The following is a 21,818-nucleotide window of genomic DNA, read 5'->3' as shown; positions in this document are numbered from 1 at the left end:
GAACTGTTTTCGGGGGGTCTCGGGAAGCTGAAAAATGTGAAGGTTCGTCTGAAAAGAAAAGGCTGTGCTTCACCGAAATTCTTCAAAGCTCGTCCCGTGCCTTACGCTTATAAGAAGAAGGTAGAAGAAGAAATAAGTAGACTTTTGGATTTAGGCGTTTTGGAACGAGTGTCGTCATCGGAATGGGCGACACCTGTAGTACCAGTCCTAAAGGCGAACGGTAGGATTCGACTGTGTGGTGACTTTAAGCTCACCGCTAACGTTGCGACAGATCTCGAGAGGTATCCGTTACCCAAAGTCGAGGATTTGTTCGCTCGTCTTTCAGGAGGAGTGACTTTTTCAAAGATCGACTTATCGGATGCGTACTGTCAATTGGAATTGGATGAAGCTTCCAGGGACTTATTGGTAATTAACACTCATAAAGGTTTGTTCAGGTACACGAGACTGCCTTTTGGGGTAGCGTCAGCTCCATCAATTTTTCAGAGAGAAATGGACAAGCTCTTGCAAGGGCATGAAAATGCGTTGTGCTACCTAGACGACTTGCTGATAACAGGCAGCTCTGTTTCGGATCATTTAAGGAATCTGAGCAAAGTGTTGTGTACTTTGCAGGAAGCTGGTATCAAGCTACATCCCTCGAAGTGCTCGTTCATGCAGACGTCAGTAGAATATCTGGGGCATAGAATCGATGCAGAAGGCCTACATCCAGTGCAAACGAAGTTGGAAGCCATTGAGAAAGCTCCTGAGCCAAAGAATGCGGATGAACTGAGGTCTTTCATAGGTTTGCTGACTTATTATGCAAAATTCCTTCCAAATATGTCCTCTATGCTAGCACCATTGTATAAGTTGTTGAATAAGAATTCATGTTGGAAATGGACTGAGCAGGAAAGGAAGTCTTTCCAAGAAGCAAAGAAAAGATTGTCTACATCTTCGTTGTTGGTCCACTTCGATGAAAGTAAGGAAGTGCGTCTCGAGTGTGACGCTAGTCCGTACGGAGTAGGAGCTGTGTTGTCTCATCCCTCAGCTGTGGGCGATCGTCCTATTGCTTTTGCGTCTAGATCCCTGACGAAAGCGGAAAGGAACTACAGCCAGATCGAAAGAGAAGCCTTGTCGTTGGTCTTCGGGGTTACACGGTATCGGAAATATCTTCTGGGAAGAACATTCACTTTGGTTACCGATCATCAGCCCCTAGTGAGCCTGTTTTCTGAGACTAAACCAGTGGCTCCAATGGCTGCTTCTCGCATTCAGCGATGGGCGCTTGTACTATCAGGGTACTCGTACAACATTGTGTATCGGAAAGGATCTTCTCATGCTAATGCTGATGCTTTCAGTAGGCTACCTGTGCCGACAACTGTGACTGATTCTCCAACGCCTGCTGATGTAATATTATTGCTGGAATCTATGGATGATGGCGATGACCAGATTTCATTTCCAGAAGGAGTTAGATGCTGATCCTGTTCTGTTGAAAGTGAAGAGATACATAGCACAAGGCTGGCCCAGGCGTGTAACGGCTGAAATTCATCCTTTCTGGCTCTGCCGAACTGACTTGTCAGTGGAAAACGGTATTATTATACGTGCGAATAGAATATATGTGCCACCAAAGTACAGGAAGTACGTGCTGTCGGAGCTTCATGGGGGTCACCAAGGTATGGGTGCTCTCAAAGCCTTGGCTAGACAGTCTGTGTGGTGGCCGAATATTGATAAGGACATTGAGGACTTGGTGCGTTCGTGCATCGATTGTCAAGTCGAAGCTTCCGTTGCTCCATCAAACTTGGCACCATGGCCTTCCACAACGGAGCCTTGGAGCAGAATTCATATCGACCATGCAGGCCCGTTTGATAACCACATCGTTTTGTTAGTAGTGGATGCTGCCACTAAGTGGTTGGAAGCAATTCCGGTGTCTTTGACATCGTCAGCTGCTACGGTCGCTGCATTACGATCCCTCTTTGCGAGATTCGGACTGCCCAGAACAATCGTCAGTGATAACGCAACATCGTTCACTAGTCAGGAGTTCTCGGATTTCCTTCGTAGGAACGGGATCATCCATGTCCGAGCTGCGCCGTATCACCCGCAGTCAAATGGGTTGGCTGAAAGAGCGGTGCGCTCCATGAAGGATGCTTTGAGGAAAATTAAGGGCGGTTCCTTCCAAGAAAGGCTTGACAGATTTCTGTTTCACTATCGAAGGACACCTGTTTCATCAACTGGTCAAGCTCCTGGTACGGCGATGTTCAACAGACTCATGAGAAGCAGGTTGGACCTGTTGAAACCGGGTCAACATCTGGCGACGGATCCCGATCTCAAACCCAAGTTTGCACCTGAGGATAAGGTATGGTGCAGAAACTACGCAAGTGGCCCAAGGTGGATCCCAGGAACGGTCTCCACTTCAAGGGGTAGGGTCATGTCGGAAGTGAGTACTCCTTCGGGTCACGTGGTTCGGCATCGGGACCAATTGCGTCAACGGCGTTCGGTGTCACCTTCGCGTTCAGCTGGTTCCGAGGTATCCCAGCAGCCCAATAAATCAGAGGGGCCCGATCAGACGGAGAATACCGAGTCCATCAGAAATGAACCAACGAAGGCAAGGAATCCTCAAGCTGTTGATTCATCACCTCCTCATCTGAGGCGATCGCAACGTCGCAGGCGACCACCTGAAAGACTAGGTGTGTAGTGAGTTGCGTAACTGAACTCGTGCATTGTAGTGCAGACTTTCTTTTAGAAGGGAAGGTGTTATATATGTGTTATATTTATATGTATGACTTGGCAACAGCGCATAGCGCGAGCTTAAATGAGCGCGCGCCGTTCGATTGTCTGCGCGATTCGAGTTCTAGCGGCCATGGCGGTCGGTTGTGTTTCTCCGTAACTATTGTACCAATGTTGGAATAAAGCGCATTTATGCTATTGTGTAATTCCGAATGCTCCTTCAGTCTGACTCTTATAAATGTCTAGTGAGAGACATTTCAGAACCCCTCTCTTGTGGACACCCTGCGGAACAAACCAACTTGTCCGTAAAAGAGGAGTGGCCGTAAAGAAGGAGTTTTTCGTTTGTGATTGAGAAATTACTCTGTGAAAAAAATTCATCATTTGAACATCGGTGACAAAGGGTCCATAAGTGGAACCTTTGATCTCAGATTTATTTTTCTTGTAATCTTGCACATAGTAATGAGCAGAGATACGGAAGTTCACGGGGGAAGGAGGAGGGGGGGGGGTTCGACATATAATTTTTAGGAATTTATTCAGCTTTATTAGCTTTGCGTTCAGATAAGTAGACCATTCTTCAAATACAGATAAATACCCCGTATTACCTGTACAAAATACATTCCTATTCATTGTACTAGCAAGTTTGAAAGAAACGTAACGTTCCTTTCCCCTCTAAATTCCTCTCTTCCTGAAATTCTTTTTTTTCCCTCCTTTTATTGTTAGCTAAAATTGTTTCTTTCCTGATAAGAAACTATCTCAAAAACGGTTATTCAGTTGCCTATAATCAATTGACTGCTTCATCACCTTCATTTTCACTAGCGAAAATATTGAAACAAAGTAAAAAAAAAATGAGTGACAGAGAAGAGCTTTTATCAAGCTCAAAAAATGAATCATCTAAAATAATCCGTTACCGAGTCGGAAGAGGAAGACATAAATGATGTAATATGGACTGGTGAAAACTTAATGCTAGAAATCCTCGAGAAATATGCGAGAATATTATTAATATTGCAAATGTGCCGCTAGTTCTCAATGCCTTGCAATGCGGAACATTTTACTGAATTTTTGTTGCCTACTGTATTTTTATGGGGACTTTTTCTCATTCTTTTATTTTTCTACTATCGGTTCAATTCACAAATTTAATAATTGCTACTTCAGGTATCTTTCTGATATTCATTATAATTTTCAAGTACTTCGTTTACCCCACATCTGTATGTTAGAGAAAACATTTCATCGAAAAGCTATCAAAATTCATTTTGTATGCATGGTATGAACTCATGTGTATATGTTTCAGTAAATATGAAAAATTGGTGATTACCCATAATCACCAGTTATTATGCGTAATCACCAATCGCGTCAGTATAAAGTAGATTAATTTTCCTAGATTTATTACTTTTATCAGTGATTACGCATAATTCCCGAATGTAGTTTATAAATAACATAAATATGGAACAAATTATGCAGAAATATTCCCAAATTCAACCACTTATCAGTTTTCCCGTACGTGATGGGGGGAATTAAATTAAATTAAAATAATGTTATAATGATAAAAACATATAAATTATTATCAATCTTGTAATGTTAGCTATCGTTAGAATGTTGGAATTACCTTTTGGGTGAGACAATATACTAGGGAAAACAACGTGAGCATACCAAAAATTAGAAGAGAACAACAGCTAGATACGTTTCGGAACTGTATGAAGTTCCTTCTTCAGTAGCAGAGACAAATAGTGGAAAGACAAAATAATCTTTATAGCTGGAGTTACTCGCCGTTCAAGACAAAGAGTCGGACTTTTTGACTCTTCGTCTTGAACATCGGTATTTGTCTATTTATCACCGGTAAATGTGATAAATTCGAAAAATTTAACAAATTTGTCAAAATGGTCTAGAATTATGCATAATAACCGAATTTTTTGCATTTACCATAAAATATATACGGGGGGCACAGGTAACGGTACGAACGGCATTTTACTGGCGAACGTTGTCACTAGAGGCATACTCGCAATTAGAAAAAGTATCCAAATAGCGAACATTACTGAGATACGTCGTTCATGTTCCAAAGGGTTGTTAGTTACAAAAATAAAACACATTAGTTTTTGTACGGACACCCTGTGGCCGAAAATCAAATTAAAAAGTTGTACCCTGTCTGTCTCTCTACTGCAGCCAACAAAAACAAATTCCACTTTTCCACGAGGTAAAACAGTTTACCCGCATCTCCAGTGCTATTTTTCCCCAACATTCCCCATTTTTCTAATTCGAATATCTCAGTGAATATTCCACTTAGAAACGTGGAATTTTGTGACATCATAAGAAGAGTCAGGACAATAACTTTCTAGTTGGATTTTTGGGCATAGTATGTCCTCCGTATAGAAAGTTAAATTTTATATTTTAATAACTATAGTACCCCTTGCAACATGAATGCGTGTCTGTGCATTGACGACTTCAGTAAATTTACAAATTTAAATAAAGCCTCGTTGAAAAAAACGGAACAAATTGTATAAAAAAAATAATCGGAACAAAATTATAGGAATGTTCCGTAATAGGGGACACATGTGGTCCGAAAAATTGTATGAGACATCTCAGTGGTCCTTGGGATCAGGAAGGTTGAGAAACGCCGAACTAAAAAATACGAGTATTGAAAACGGAAATGACATAGTATTAAATTAAATTGGAGTTTTTTTACTTTTTTTTAGCCGTAACGCAAATTCAACAGAATGATCAACTTTAGAAGTCTTATATTTTGTATCTGAAAGCTCCTATTAAATACCAATACAAACGCCTATAACAAAGTTTGTACACACCTATACAAACAAAATGTTCGATTTTAATTATTTGTGACATTAGTGGAACAGCAAATATAAGGTATTTATAATTTAGATGGATTTGTATGACCCATTTCTGAAGCCGATGCGATAAGAACCCCTAAAATGGATTGATGATCTAAAAAAAAAAATCAAGCATAAATTATACGTTCAAGATCTCTATACACACTTCTCCTCCTTTATTTTTTCAACACCTAAATTAAATTATCTCATATGCAGAACATCTAAAATACAGATTTTTCAGCACATTTCCCTCATCTATATTTCTAAATAGTCAACCGGAACAAGTAAATAACTCTCTACTCTGTCAGTACGATTGAGCAGGTTCGACAAAAGTCCAGAGATGCACTATTGTTCAGCCTAAAGAATAGAGGCATTAAGTGGGCGTTACAGAAATGTCACTTCAGTCAAATCCCTAGCACCCCTTGCTCGATGTCCTGCGGAGCAGAAGGGGGGAAAGCATTTTCTAGCTGGCCACTTTTGAAAACATTTTGTTGAAGGTGAAGTGTTTTTTTTCAAACCATTTTGTGAATCTTCTGTGATCCTCGGAGGGTTAAGATTCCCTACTTGATAGAATATTCAATTTTAACCGCTTAATCGAATATTATGACTAACACGACAACTGTAAATGTATATTTACCACCGTGTATATAATATTTTTATTAGATAAAACATTTGAAAATTATAACAAATGTGCTACCAGTTAAGACCAGACATACGGGCTTTAAGTATCCAAGTTATCATCAGTACGTGCACATTTATATATAATGACTTTATTTTATTTTGGTTCTCTGTAGAGCCAATAGGGAGCGCTAAGATTTCAATGAAAGTGAAAATCTAAAATTAAACCTGTACAAAGGCTACAGATTCACGAAATATCTTGAAATTAGAAAAATGATCACGGAAAGAAAAGATTTATGTTTGCGCAACTAATTCAAATTTTCTGATGCAATATAAAAAATCCCCCCTTTCACAATATACGGCCCTTCAATCCCGTACATACGGGACGTCAGGCATCCGTAGCCTCATCCTGACGTTTTACTCTTTTTGGCACCTTTGTGCAGAGTAGCAGTGCGATAATATTCTCGTAATGAGTTTGCAATTTTCTACTGTAATGTCTCCAAAAAAAACGGGTTTCCAAACTGTTCCGGTTTTGTCCCGATTTTTCAGATACATCATTTGGCCATCCAAGTCTGAAGATTATCTGAAGATTAACTCGACGAGTAATGTTGTTTTGTTTGCACATAATGATATGTGTGAACCAAGCCAACATTACAAGATGGGCAAAAAATATTTCTTTTTTCGTAATCGCAATTATTTCTTTTTTCGTAATCGCAATTATTTCTTTTTTCGTAATCGCAATTATTTCTTTTTTCGTATTCGCAATTATTTCAATTCATATTTATCATTTATAACAAAATACCTGTATTTCATAGGAGAGTGAACTTTAATAACATTTTTTTTGCGTGATAGTAAGTATCTCGAAATGGTGAAAATAATAACGAATTTTGCTCTACCTATGTAATTTTTTACGAAAAAATCATTTTTATATCAAATTTTAGGTAAAATGCATGTAATATTCGAATCGCGATTGCAAAAAATTCCTTCAATGAAATATTTTGTGATTTTTCGCAGAACATTTAGCTAGTAATGTTACAGGTTATGAATCAAAATTTAAAAGATTGCATGATATGCATATAAGTTACACCCAAATACGTTAATGTAGTTAATTTATGTGTGAATATATTGAAATTTCATCCTACATTTCGTCTGTAGAATACCGTAATTAAAAAAAAAAGCATACGTGATAGATCTTAGATTTTGGTTCATAACCTCAACAATACATAGCGAAATATCATGTTAAAATTTCGTAGAGTGATACAATGAATAGATTTTTAGAAATCATGACACAAACTCAAGTAAAACGTCAAAAATATCATTTTTCGTAAAATACGTTTAAAGTTTTTATCCGAGGATTAGTTACATTTAAAAATACAACACTAAAATGGACGTAACTTCGGTTCTAAGCGTTACATAAACAAAACAAGGCCTGTTTTGGAATCACAAAGAACGGAGCTTTTTTTAAAAAAAATAACAAAATCAATATTTTTATGGACTCTCTATTTAATATCTATATTTTTCCGAAGAGACTTGTACAAACTTAAAGTTGAAACGTTCTTCCGCAAATAAATCCCGTCATAACAGCAAAACATCTCGGTAAGTTTGATAAACTTCGCTACATTCATCACTTTTACCAGCGATTATTCCCCGTGAATGAAGTTGGTGAGATTGATACAAATGGAAACAATTCATCACCCCTCTTCTCTCCATTTAATTAGTTTGTTTGTTTTACTCACACCTGACACATACATGTAATTTGCAATAAAAAATCAAACCAAATGATAATAGGAATTAAAAAGATAAATGAACTAAAACTCTTATCGTTTTTGTAATGATAGTTTTCTTCACATGCATCAACAGGTACAATTAAAACCAACACATTATCAATGGAATTCATCATCCTAGTGAAATTTATGCACGATGTTGTGTTGAGTTTGAGTAATTGCCGTGATTTATCATTTTCACCGATGCGAACTGGGAATTACGTACAATCACCAGTAAATGGCGTTAGTTCATTATAAAGAAATGGAATTTATCAATCTTTCCAAAATAGTCTATTATTATGCATAATAACTGGCGATGTTTCAAAATTATGGGATTATTTCAACAACTCTACGAACTAAAGAGCCTTATACAGGATGTTGCCTTGAAGTGGTGACGAACACAGAGGGGTGATATTAGGCATCAAGAACAAAAATTGCTATAGAACATGTTCTCAAACCACGTTTAGACAGTGAAAATCGCAAAAATACTTATGAAGGGTATGACTGTGTGGGCCAATCAGGCCAATAATAAGTAAGAAAAATATTTATTTCATAGCATGATTGCAGCACAGCTTGTGTTGTCAACAACTACTGTAATCATTTCTCTTCGTTTACTCTCTGATACTGAACTGTGCTGCACAGGCTGTATTGTAATCACGCTTTTAAGTAAATGTTTTTTGTACTTATTTATTTTACTTATTATTGTACTCGATTTTGTATACCACAGGCAGTGCTGTATAATTATGCTTCTCAAATAAACGTTTTTTCTACTTACTATTGGTATTTTTGTACCATTCAATGCCACACCCTTCATAAATATTTTTGCGATTTTTACCGACTAAATGTGGTTTGCGATGTCATGATCTATGGGAATTTTTGTTCCTCTTGATGCTTAATATCACCCCTCGGAGTTTGTCGCCACTTCAAGGCAACACCCTCTATAAAGAGCCTTATAAAGGGTGAGCGAAAAGTCCGTAAAAAATTGAAAAATTCCTAAAAACCGGAAAAATAACCGAAATAAAAAATGGTTTGCAGGATTGCTAAGTCACGGGAAATTTTTTAAGACAGCAGAAAAATAACTAAAAAACAGCCGATAGGTAGCGCTGACGTGTCGTACACAAGAAAAGATACACAAATAACGAACAGAATTCCAGCAAATCGTTTATTACAGCAGTAGGCCTATGTGTTCCACATCACCGCCATCGCTGGGGATAACGCATTGCAGGCGAGTCACAAATCCAGCAACGGCAGAGTGCAGCAGCTCCACGGTTTACAACGGTGAACTGATTGTGGATTAGGAGCGCAAGTTCTTATAGCAGTCCCGTTTGCACCTACCTTTCCACAGAAGTCACTCGTACCAGCGCCACCTATCAGCAGTTTTTCAGTTTTTTTTTTCCTGCGTGAAAAAAAAATTCCGTGACCTAGCAATGCTAACTTTGAAAACCATTTTTTATTTCGGTTAATTTTCCGGTTCTTATTCATTTTTAAAGTTTATACGGACTTTTTTCCCACCCTGTAGAGAACGATTACGCCGTAAATAAGAAAAAGGTATATTTCTACCACTGGTTTTAAAATCCAGATAATAAAGGCAGAATATATATTAAACTATTTTAAATATAATTTTTTTAAAGTTGTTTTCCAAAACTCTACGCGATAGCGTTTTTCAAATTACACCATCATCCTCACCAATATCACATACGTATCTCTTCCCACATAAAACGGGTCACTTATTCTCATAGAATAACGTTTTAAACAAATTTCTCCCAAAAAACAAAAAAACAGCAACATATACTGTATATTTTATACCTTTCTCCCAAAAGAAAAATCCACTGAACAACTCAACAAAATAAGCGGATTTTTATTTCAAGCTTGACACCCCCGACCCCATTTAGGGCAATGGAATTATAACTATATAATGGTTATTAAAATCTGGCATATTAAAATTTGAATATTCTAGCTGTTCCTATTTCCTCCAAAACATTATTATGAAACATAAACGTGGGAAAAGAACCAAATAAGACTCCCATCATGGGTACAATAAACGTAAAAACAGGAGGCTATATAGCGAAAAAAAAAACCGGTAATAACACTCGGTGTTGCTTGAGACCTGATCAGAAAATCCCCTGGTAAATGGTCCAGGCACTCCTCTCCTCTCAGTGGCTTTAATATCCATATTTTTCTGAGAAGGGAGTAGGAGAAAAACTTAAATTTGAAAAGTTCTTCCGTAAAAGAGCGCTTATAACTTCCGCAATTTCCTCGTCTCCTATTCCGGCGGATGAAGGAGTGACTAAAATACAATAAACTTGAAAGCACGTGAGCAAAACTGCTCGTCGGCTGTGTACCGCCGTGTACTATTATTATGAAAAGCCTGTGTGTGTGTGTGTGCGAGAGACAGAGAGAGAGAGAGTTGAAGAGAACTTTTCCAGGGGCCTCGCCGTACAGTAAAACGAAACGGAAGTACCATCTGAAGAATAATAAAAGAAATTCCAGGAAAATGTCGTTTTTCTGTGAAACATAAAAAAAATAATAATAAATAAAATAATAAAAGCTAGAGGGGGGGAGGGAAATTGGAATTTCTTCTCGCGAAAATGTATTCCGAATAGGAAGAAGTATGTTGTATGTATACTGTATGAGTGCCTTGTCGTTTCTTTGAAGAAAACACCACCTGCCTTAAGATACAAAAGAAACTATAATTTCCTTTTTCGAAGTTTTGCATTTCGGAAATCGTTCGAAAATTGTGTCGCACGTTGTTTTTGTGTCGTAAAGGCCCGTTTTCTTATCCCTTTTCCCGTCGTGATCGTATTGCCAATAATATAATAAAATACTTCATTCTGACTGGAACCGAATTGGCTTCCCCATTTTTTTTCTTTTTTTTTGGAAACATTGATTGTTAGCTCTTATTTCACATCAATCGTATTCAATCATGTTTCTCATTTTGTTCTTGTTCAAAGCGAAGTAATGTACAGTGGGATTTTTTAGAGAATCCTCCGATTTCAAAATTATAGTCCTTATTCAAGAAACTCAATGAAAAATCTTCCGGTTACAACGACCTTGGTTGTAACGAAACGTCGGCTATAATGTCAATAATTTGCGGCTTCGACTGATTCCCACGGAGAATAATGTTAATGAACGTCGTTACTTATAATGTCGATGAAAACCTAACATCCTGGATGTAAAGACAAATTTTTGTCAATTTAGTGTCCGTTTTAATGATTTTTTCCCAAGAAATTCCTAAGTTTAAAGCTGACCGTGGCCGGGGGATGATCGTTTGTTGTCCCGCCTATAAAAGTGGTTCCTAATTGAAGGTGCCTGGACCACCCACAGAGATCCGCGGCTTTTTTTACTGGGGGTTCACTTAAAAAAATTAGTCTAAGTTGTAAAATTAATAAATTACTAGAAACGAAAATATGTAATTAAATTAACGTGTAAATACACCGCTGCTACGTTGGTAGACTACAGTAGTAATATTGTTATGATTTGACAAAAATTGAACTTGTGGTGCCATCTTTGAATAGGAGTATATGACGTTGTTTTTTGTTCAGACAGTGCAGGCATTATCTCTTCCGCATCACATTTACTAGTACTAGATAGAAGTTCCTGCATTGTTTGAAAACATTCTCGCTGTTAAAGGGCTGTAGTTTCCGCTGCTATAATTGGGTATTGATTCGTGGCAGACAAGAGATTTCCTTGGGTCCACGATCTAAGGAAAAGTGGAGTGTCCCTAAAGTAGGCTTTCTTCCGACTTAAATCAGGTACAAACTAAGGGGGTATAAGGAAACGTTTTACATTGATAAATCAACTTTGCAAATCTCAAAAAATATCTGGGCTTGTCAGTGATAAAATAAGAGGCTTTTGTGAAGGCAAGATATCTCGCCAATGCCACTTAAAGTGTTCAGGAGTAGTATGCCATTTATGTAGCTCTTTGGGTGAAATGTTATCGCATCTAATTGGCAGAAAGTTTTCTGTGTTCTTTCGTTTGTATGATGTCAGCCTTTAATCATCGTTAAGCTTGTTCTTCAACCTACTTTTTGGCATGTGTTGAGGAAACAAATGTGTAACATGTCATACAAATTTCATAACTTACAAGTACCGAAGCCTAGTGATGAGCGAAAAAGGACTGAAATTCTACCTTGACATGCAAAGGCTATGGAAGTGGACTATTTTTTGCATCTGACTTCCACTGGAAAATATTTTCGCACGATTTTCCATATCAGTGTGGCATTATAGTATAAGTATTTATTAGCATTTATCAGATTTGACAACGATGCTTCGATTTTATTCATAACCACCGATAAAAGTGAGAAATTTATCAAACTTACCGAGCCGATTGCTGATTATTCATAATAACCAATTTATCACATCTGCCGCAACATCGGTGCTAAATCTCCACGTGTTACTCGTTTTTCGTAATAATAACCGAATGGGAATGCTTTTCACAAGAAAAAAGAACTGAAAACAAAAGCATTTTTCTTGACTATGAAAGAAAAGTACTAAAAATACTGTATGAAGTATGAAAAATTGCTCTTATCCTTATGACGGTGAATGTGATAAATCTGATCATCGTGCATAATAACCGGTTATTGTACATAATAGCCAACCATTTTGGTAAGAGTGGTAAATTTCCCTAATGGCCCTTTCACACGGAGCGGATGCGGATGCGGACGCGGGTTTTAACAATTGGAACATACTGCGCCTTTCAGACGAGCCGAAAAATCTCCGCACCTAGGAAATGTTCATGCGGGTCCGGACGTCGTCCGCATGTGTCAAAACCTAAGGCCCCTTTCACACGGAGCGGATGCGGACGCGGGTCCGCATACCCTTTCAAACGAGCACTGAAGATGCGGACGAATCGCCCGCATCTTTAGTTCGAAATTCGTGCATAAAAACTGTTTTTTCGCCATTTTTGTAATTATTTTTCTCCTTCACCCCTGATTCAGTGCCCATAGGCAGCCTAGAGGCATTCTTTGGTAATTTAATCTAGAGCCCCATAGAATATGGGTATAAAGATATCTTCATTCCGATCCTCAGAAGTAGTCGATGGGAGAAAATGTCTTCAAATATTTTCAAAAAATTTTGAAAAAAAATCTGTCTTTTCGGAAAAATATGAAAGAAAATTCCAAAAACACATCCAATGTTCGAAAAATCCAATCCAAAAACATCCAAAACATTCGATGTTCCAAAAAAAAAAAAAATTCAGCAAATATCAAAGAATTTGCAAGTATAAAAAAAGGGAGGGGTTGGGACTTTCAAAATGTCTGTGCTTAGAAATATTCACATCACAATTCTGTCTTAGGCCGGGATTACACTATAAAAGTTTTGTAAAAGCTCTTTGATAAAACGTGAAAAATTCAACCATTAAGATCACCGGTTGCATTTGCTTGAATGCAACCGATGCGCCTATTGGTTGAATTTTTCAACTTTTATAAAAGATCTTTTACAAAACTTTATAGTATAATCCCGGCCTCAAGTACGGATTACACTATAAAAATTTTATAATAATTCTTTTAAAAAAGCAACTAATAAATTTATCGGTTGCACTTGCAATTTATTAGTTGCTTTTTTTCAAGTTTTATAAAATAACTTTCATAAACCTTTTAGAGTGAAATCCCATCCTTAGATTAGTCACTTCTGAAATATATAATTTCATTTTTTTAAGTTTATAGTCTAAATATTGAGTAAACTATACTTGTAGGTATCGAGGGAACCACCAAAAATATTCAAGTGCTAGGGTCTTCAAACGTCTTAATCCGGCCCTGAGTGAACACCGTACGTGGATAACGTTGTTTAATAAAAGTATTTTTCTTTTAAGTTTAAAAAAATTAACAGATTAAAAATTTAAAAAAATGACAAATATTTAAAATTATATTTCAGATATTTAAAATTATATTTCAGATATTTATATTTTTAAATAATTTTAAAAATTTAAAAAGAAAAAAATTAAAATTTTTAAATTAAATTTAAAAGTTATTAAAGTATGTAGTCAATTAAATATTCGTAATGGCTTATAATTTTGGTCCCGTCAGTGGCCGTTGTTGGCAGGTTTTATTATATAAAATTGTGAAATATGGACAAAAGGCAGTTAAAGTTGCTATATCTCAATCTCAGAAGGAAACGAAGGGATACACGTATGTAGGTACATTATATTAATGAGCAGGGACCATCATATGGTGTTTTTAAGGGTATTTATGGCAAATAATTAAAAAAATTCCGTGAAAAATCACCTTCAAAAAGTAGCCAAAGATGCGGACGAATTCGCTCCGCATCCGCATCGTCTGAATAGCCCCGAATAAACCTATTGTCAAAACTTCTATGTGCGGATGCGGAGCCCGCACTTAGGTTTTGACACATGCGGACGACGTCCGGACCCGCATGAACATTTCCTAGGTGCGGAGATTTTTCGGCTCGTCTGAAAGGCGCAGTATATTCCAATTGTTAAAACTTCTTCCGGACCCGCATCCGCTCCGTGTGAAAGGGCCCTAAGTGCGGGCTCCGCATCCGCACATAGAAGTTTTGACAATAGGTTTATTCGGAGCTATTCAGACGATGCGGATGCGGAGCGAATTCGTCCGCATCTTTGGCTACTTTTTGAAGGTGATTTTTCACGGAATTTTTTTAATTATTTGCCATAAATACCCTTAAAAACACCATATGATGGTCCCTGCTCATTAATATAATGTACCTACATACGTGTATCCCTTCGTTTCCTTCTGAGATTGAGATATAGCAACTTTAACTGCCTTTTGTCCATATTTCACAATTTTATATAATAAAACCTGCCAACAACGGCCACTGACGGGACCAAAATTATAAGCCATTACGAATATTTAATTGACTACATACTTTAATAACTTTTAAATTTAATTTAAAAATTTTAATTTTTTTCTTTTTAAATTTTTAAAATTATTTAAAAATATCTGAAATATTATTTTAAATATTTATTATTATTTTTAATTTTTAATCTTTTAATTTTTTTAAACTTAAAAAAAAATACTTTTATTAAACAACGTTATCCACGTACGGTGTTCACTCAGGGCCGGATTAAGACGTTTGAAGACCCTAGCACTTGAATATTTTTGGTGGTTCCCTCGATACCTACAAGTATAGTTTACTCAATATTTAGACTATAAACTTAAAAAAATGAAATTATATATTTCAGAAGTGACTAATCTAAGGATGGGATTTCACTCTAAAAGGTTTATGAAAGTTATTTTATAAAACTTGAAAAAAAGCAACTAATAAATTGCAAGTGCAACCGATAAATTTATTAGTTGCTTTTTTAAAAGAATTATTATAAAATTTTTATAGTGTAATCCGTACTTGAGGCCGGGATTATACTATAAAGTTTTGTAAAAGATCTTTTATAAAAGTTGAAAAATTCAACCAATAGGCGCATCGGTTGCATTCAAGCAAATGCAACCGGTGATCTTAATGGTTGAATTTTTCACGTTTTATCAAAGAGCTTTTACAAAACTTTTATAGTGTAATCCCAGCCTAAGACAGAATTGTGATGTGAATATTTCTAAGCACAGACATTTTGAAAGTCCCAACCCCTCCCTTTTTTTATACTTGCAAATTCTTTGATATTTGCTGAATTTTTTTTTATTTTTTTTTTGGAACATCGAATGTTTTGGATGTTTTTGGAATTTTCTTTCATATTTTTCCGAAAAGACAGATTATTTTTCAAAATTTTTTGAAAATATTTTAAGATATTTTCTCCCATCGACTACTTGTGAGGATCGGAATGGAGGCATCTTTAGGCTCAATGATAAAAACCACCAAAGAATGCCTCTAGGCTGCCTATGGGCACTGAATCAGGGGTGAAGGAGAAAAATAATTACAAAAATTGCGAAAAAACAGTTTTTATGCACGAATTTCGAACTAAAGATGCGGGCGATTCGTCCGCATCTTCAGCGCTCGTTTGAAAGGGTATGCGGACCCGCGTCCGCATCCGCTCCGTGTGAAAGGGGCCTAAGTCTATCAATTTTACCGGTGAATAATAAACAATTTATCACATTTGCCGTAACATCCACAATAAATCTTTACGTGACAAAAGCAAATCATATTGAGCTTTGTAAAAAAAAACCATATTCACGTATGAATTCATCATATTTCATATTTATATTCCTCATTATGTGAGGAGCTCATTTTTAAAAAGGAACATTTCCACTTTATTTCGAAATGCTTTTTTTCCAACGGTTTATGAATCTTTGGCACAAGCTCATTTCTGGTAGAAATCACAATGTGCAGTTGATCGTTTCTACCGAAATGAAACATATCCATCCCGTTCATGCACTTCAGTATTTTTCATTCATAAGAGAAACAAAACGATGCAATGTTGCTATTTGCGTTAAGGATTGTTTTCAAAACAACACATTTTCAGAAGCGCTTTCAAAGTCGCATTTTATAATGATCGTGTTTCTTATGTTAGTAACGAGAGAGAGCAGTAAGGGTACCTTCCTTGGCTAGATGAAACCTACTAGAATCAATCGGTTGCTCTTGCGAACGTCTTCGGCAAATGCGTTACCAGATAGTCGGGTTACAGGTTAGACGATCCGTTCTGTTGTATCGTGTTTGTAGTTCTATGGTGTTTTCTGTAATTTAATCCGTGTTCGAGATAAGTTCTATGGAGAACCCTGTGGTAACACTGAATAAAATCTCTCACACTGGCTACAAAATGAATCTCCTAATAATGCTCATTCTATACAGATTACATTCCTAATAAGAGGGCGAAGTTTCTGCCCGAGGATAGGGCTTTTGACAGAGCTGAGAAGATATTGAAGGCGAGGCCTGAAAAAGAAAGAAGTGAGGAGTACCAAGCTGTTTACAGTGAAATTTTGTGTGTTAAGGAACTCGGTGGACACTGGAAGATATATGAAGGAACTGGAACAATACTACTACAAAATTAAAGGTATGAGGGAAGAGATCATAAAAACTTTGGGGAACCTCGACAAGAGTAAAGTGCATGCAGCACGTGCCAATTCCTTGAATTCTTATGCATTTTTATACTATTTACAGATTTATGGGGCGCCCTGCAGTTATTGTGACGCTACCACTGCTTAATTTCCTTCTGTTGGCAGATACATTCCACTTAATTTTTGAATCAATCACAGATTTTTTTATTCTTAAATCTTTGTGTGACAGTTAATCAACAATATTTAATTCCAATACAGTTACTGCAGTGTAAAGAGGTAATACATGTCTTATCTTCATGTAGATAGGTCAGTATAGTGTACGTTTAGTTAAAGTTAAGTTAATAAAAGACATTCTCAGCGAAACACTTCGTATGCGTGCAGTTTTTGTACAAATAAAGTAAGAAGAAAAGAAGTCTCAAAGAATAGATTTACTTCGAGAAGTTTCTAGTTAATTAATACATCAAACATGATATTAAAATTTCTTCAACAATAAAAACTATCAATTTTTTCAAATATTTTCATACCGTAATGCCCTAAAGAACTGTCAATTCCATACCGAGCTAATAATAAAACACAACAATAGAAAAAAAATCTAACTTCTTAAGCAATACACGCATATTAATTTGAAATGGGGAAAAAAATTTTTTTTTTAATCTTAAACACTCAAGCTTATTATTCTTGTAATTTTCTAATCAGAAATATTTTTTCATCATTTCCAATTAATTTCTTTCCGTCCTATCACAACAGAATTTTTTCTACCTCTCATTTCCAAAAAAAATTAATTAATTATATTTGTTTTTTTTTAATTTAAAATAACAATTCCAAAAAAAATGGTATTAATATACACGGCCATTGATTCGGTGCTAAATCTTTACATGTTGCTCGTTTTTCGTAGTAATAACCGATGGGAATTCTTATCACAAGAAGAAGAAGAAAAATGTAAACAAAACCAAATTTCTTGAATGATATCGCAAGAAATAAGAAAAACTATTCTTACCATGCATTCTTATTATGCACAATAATTATATGTAGTCACCGACACATTTTGGAAAGTTTGATAAATTTCCTCAAACTTATCACTTACCGGTAGTTATGCATAATGATCCAACATCGTTGGTAAACATGATAAATCTCATTACATTTGCAACATTAATTTTCATCACAAATTAAAAAAGTAGAGAGAAATAAAAAGCACTCATCTCGTAAATCCAAAGAAGAGTCCTTGTGAACTAAAAATATGGTGGCGAAATCAAACTAGAGAATGCCGTAAAATGGGGTTATATTATGTCACTTGAGGTGAGAATGTGTCATCCTAGGATTCAGCAAACAAGTGTCCTTGAGTGGTTTTTATCAGAGCTATCAGTTTTCCTCACTAGTAGGGAGGAGGTAGCAGTATCTTGGTAAAGCTATTGGCTTTAATTACAAGTCACTAGTGGTAACTTTATTGCTGAATCCCAGAATGGCGCATTCTCACCCCAGTTGGAATAATCTCACCTCATTTTATGGTAGTAACTCAAACTAAAGAATAATAAACACAAAATGAAGGTAAAAACCGAAGAGTTTAGCACAAAAAGACACGCCAGTGAAATCTCGCGAGAACGAAGAAAATCACAACATTTTACACGGACGCCACAGACAATCTCTCGGTAAGTCCCGTGTTGAACTACGGCTATTGGCCAGCGAGTGGAGCGTAGTAATAAACGAGAGAAAAAACACGTTTTACCCTTCCGTGGTCATAGCAGGAATGAATACCTTAGCTAGTATAGCCAACGACGCTTGGGTATTGCACACAATTGCAAGTAAAAGTGATAAATTGGTCAAACTCACCCAGACGATTGGTGATTATGCATAATAACCAATTTATCTCATTTATCATAACATAGTGTAACATCGGCGCTAAATCTATACATGTTGCTCATTTTTCGTGAGAATAACCAAAGGGAATTCTTATCACAACAGGAATTACTCTGAATGCTGTCGTAAGAAATACGAAAATTTATTCTTATCATCATTTGCGAACGAACACAGGTTTTCGTAACGGGGATCAACTCCACTTTACATGGCAAACCCTTGTGCAAAAACAAAAATAATCATTACTTTTATAACATTTTCTTAGAAGTTTTAGGAGTCTCCAAAGTCCTTTTCTTATTTTTCCCTCCAAACATTTCCTTTCTTCTCCTTGTACTGCAAAGCCTTATATATATGTATATGTTACATATATCTTTTTCCGCCCATGCTGGCTTCCATGTCTGTGTATTTGTACGTGTGCGGCATGCAAATAGGTTTTTCTACCCCCTCCAGCATGAGGCCCCCGACTAGCATTAATACTGATCCCCGTGAGTAAAAGCATCCAAAGTGGCCCCAGCCTCTTGTTTACGTACTACTTGCTTTAAGGAACTAAATCTTGTGCTGAATGTTTGCCGCTTTTTTTTTTATGTGCCCTGTGTACTGAATAGGCAGCTGCGTTTTTCTCCGATCGTTTTAAATGCAGAACATGATTCGCAGATAAATGTTCCGTTGATTTTTTTTTTCTTGAGAAAAGCTTCTTCTAGGGGATAAAAACGAATTTTAACTGGGAATTTCACAGAGGCGGCCATCTCTTCTTTTGTATGCATCGCAATACGAGGTGTGCGTTATTCTTTCCTTGGAGATCTTCCCCAATCTCCTTGATATGCTTCTTCATTCAAGGAGCTTTATCTCTTCACTTCTTATATCAGTTGTGTGAAGAGGAAACACATTTATGTATACACGTATAAGAACTGAGGGTATTTCTATTCTTTTCATATGATATGCCGAGTCAGAATTTTCTCTTCCGCGTGTGTGTACTGGTTCAGTTCAAATTTAATCTCCTTCCTGTGGCATGTTTTATTGTATCGCGATGCGATCCTTGAATGCTCGTTACTCATCTTTTTTCTACGGGAGCTTCTGAGATATTTCATATTTATACATTTTTTTTATTCGAGAAACTGTAATTTTATGATATCCGGTGACTTCTTTGAAAAAAATTTATTTTTTGGAAATTTCAATGAACATGTGGTATCATGAATTTTGATGAGTGACAAGTCTTACGTAACATGAATGTTTATAAGATTCTGTTTGTAGAATGTGTTATGTGAACTGTTTTCGATAGAGAACATTCACATTTCTGAAATGCCTTTTGTTTTCAACCTTAAAAATTTGAATATTTAAGCAGGAAATGATATTGAAGTTTGTTATAGATAAAGATCAGTGTCCGTTGATTAATAATTACTACCTACATGGAAAATTCCAAAAAAAAATTAATAAAATATTCGATAATATTTTTATTATTTCAAAACTGCTGGGTATGCCGAAATTCACTATGTTTTGGCAACTTATCACTGTGTTTGTAAATTTTCATTGAGTCAAAAGTTGTCATTTTTGAGTACTATACACCAAGTAGAATGTCGTATTATTTTTTTTTTCAGTTTATGATATGTCATATATAAGATTACAATATATAACACATTAATAGTCGACGAGAGACCGTGGCCTGTATAGTCGACCGTAGACAATTTTCTATGATCAAACTGTAAATAAAAGAACAGTGCTAAATGTGTTAGAGGAATTACATTCAGCACTTTCAGTATTCAGAAAATACATTTACCATTAATGCAAGCGGAACTGTACTTTTATGATTTCTAGTGACTGCTTTGAATGAAGTTATTATTTTGAAATATTTCGAGAGTGTGTCATCATGAATTTTGATGAGTAACAAGTCATAAGGCCACTACACACTGCTTTGACGTTGCGTGGTCCCACGTTACATCACAAACGTTGAGAATTTTCCACGCATTAGTATTCACAACATCTCTGACGTGACGTGGGAGCACCTAGCATTGAAGTAATGGGCAGTTGCCTTTACATAGCGTGAATGTTTGCGTGAATGTTTATTTGGATGTGGAATTGCAAGACCATTTATATCTGAAACGCTCTTATTCGAAGCGTTGTTAAGTTTTTTGCGCAAGTAAAAAAGTATTTCATCAGTTTAGTTATTCTCGCTGCTATTAACCGTGAATTAATAACTTTTCAAAAAAATCGATAGTATAGAGGTTACTCTAAGAAAATCGATTACATATTTTATAAAATTGATACAAAAAACAAAAAATCCTTGTTCGAAAACGTGGCCTGTAATGACCAAGAAATTTATTTTAAAATGAATATAAATATTTCAAATTTCCAAGCATAGATGGTGTTGTGACATTAGTATTATCTCAAGATGTGTCACTCTCCACACAATTGTTTCGACAGATGGCTGATGCGAAGAAGAATTCAAGAAAGAAAACTCAATCGGCCCACCCACGTCCTTTCGCATGTCAAGCGATCGCGTTAGAAGAACTGAACTTCTGCCCTTAGCGCTGATATGTACTAAACGAGACCGGACATGACCGGTCAGACCCAACTCAGCTCATAGCTCGCATACACTGACATTTTCGTCACCAGATGGCGAGTTATCCGAAAGATGTGTAATGTCACTTCCTGCTAATACGAAGGTTTTTTAAGTTAATTTTTTTAATTAAATGTGGTTATCACACATTCCCAAGAGATCTTTTACGATCTGCCCAGGGAATTTGTTACTGTTAGTATACATCCGTGCCCGAATCGGGATTCGAACCCAGACCTGCACAGTCAGAAGCCAGTTCCCTAACCACTCGACTGCCAAGTGGCAGCCTGGTGTTCTATGAAGAAACTAATTTTATAATTCCCGTCTCTTCATTTGCGAGAATTCAATATTTTCAAATGTTGGCGAGTATGTGCCGTTATCAATTTTGTCTTACGTAACATGAATGTGTATATATATATACACACAAAACGAATTTCGTGTGATTAATTGAGAAATTTTGTATAACTGTTTTGATTTTAAAAAAATTCACAAATTTATGTAATAATGTTATTACACAATAATGTTCCCCTTTTTTGTTTATGTATTTATCTGACTAAACGCTAATATCATTTCTTATTTGCATTATTTGTAGCATTCTTTGATATGAGAC

The 21,818-nt window shown here is 36.2% G+C and overlaps 1 protein-coding gene across 1 annotated transcript in view; it reads left to right on the top strand.

Moving 5' to 3' along the window:
- Positions 1-21,818, top strand: part of LOC149078200 (synaptogenesis protein syg-2-like) — a 145,964-nt gene that overhangs the window by 100,510 nt on the left and 23,636 nt on the right. The window lies entirely within an intron of this gene.

Source organism: Pholcus phalangioides, unplaced genomic scaffold, assembly GCF_987345545.1.
Source record: "Pholcus phalangioides strain wild (caught in Gottingen) unplaced genomic scaffold, Ppha-v1.0 ptg000014l_1, whole genome shotgun sequence".
Taxonomy (NCBI): Eukaryota; Metazoa; Arthropoda; class Arachnida; order Araneae; family Pholcidae; genus Pholcus; species Pholcus phalangioides.
The sequence above is the reverse complement of the archived record's forward strand: the minus strand, read 5'-3'. Positions and strand labels throughout refer to the sequence as shown.